Source organism: Ascaphus truei, chromosome 4 (genome assembly GCF_040206685.1).
Source record: "Ascaphus truei isolate aAscTru1 chromosome 4, aAscTru1.hap1, whole genome shotgun sequence".
In the NCBI taxonomy this organism is placed as follows: Eukaryota; Metazoa; Chordata; class Amphibia; order Anura; family Ascaphidae; genus Ascaphus; species Ascaphus truei.
This window is the reverse complement of record NC_134486.1, coordinates 249,857,437-249,858,165: the sequence shown is the minus strand read 5'-3', so window position 1 is coordinate 249,858,165 and position 729 is coordinate 249,857,437. Positions and strand designations below refer to the sequence as shown.

Genomic DNA, 729 nt, shown 5'->3' with positions numbered 1-729 from the left:
GTGGGGAAGATGAGCTGTAGAACCTCAGACCAGGTAGGCTCCTGCTGCAGAAGCTGCTGCTCCCAGCAATTTACATCAGCAAAAGAACTGAAGCAGAGGAATCCTGATAACGGTTTCATATGTAATCAGCAACATTGTGACTGTTTATTTAGTTCTTTGGATGTAAATTCCACAGTAACATAGACATCAAACAGACTTTCCTGTTGCAGCTTCCAGAGAGCAAGTTGGCTAACACATGTACAATATCCCTGGTAGTCTAGTGGTTAGGATTTGGCGCTCTCACCGCCGCGGCCCGGGTTCGATTCCCGGTCAGGGAAGTAGATTTTTTTGCACTAATATATTTACCATATTTTAACATTCATTTGGTTATCTTTACATATATATAATTTATTTAATGTTTTAGCAAAATCCCACATTTTCATTCCTACACACATTCCCACTATCCTTTTATGGAAAGTTAATAGAAAGATAATCTCCTTTTCTGTTTTCATAGCTTCCCGTGTCCTGTTTCTGTTGGTTAAACCTCAAAACCTCCAGCTAATTGGTGCAGCTGACAATTTACATACTGTACTTACATACTCACGACACAGACAATTATTTATCAGATGCATTTTATCCTCTTTCCTATGGCTTGTGTGGATCAGTTCATACAAATGAATAAATATAATACGAAAACTAGGGATGTTTATGACCTGTAGATATTATCAGGAACCATACTGTTTTGTGGGA

At 38.5% G+C, this 729-nt stretch overlaps 1 non-coding gene across 1 annotated transcript; it reads left to right on the top strand.

Annotated features, from left to right (window-relative positions):
* The first annotated feature begins 245 nt into the window (after window positions 1-245).
* Window positions 246-317, top strand: TRNAE-CUC (transfer RNA glutamic acid (anticodon CUC)). The gene has a single exon. It is a non-coding gene; the product is annotated as a tRNA-Glu (tRNA).
* The last annotated feature ends 412 nt before the right edge of the window (window positions 318-729 follow it).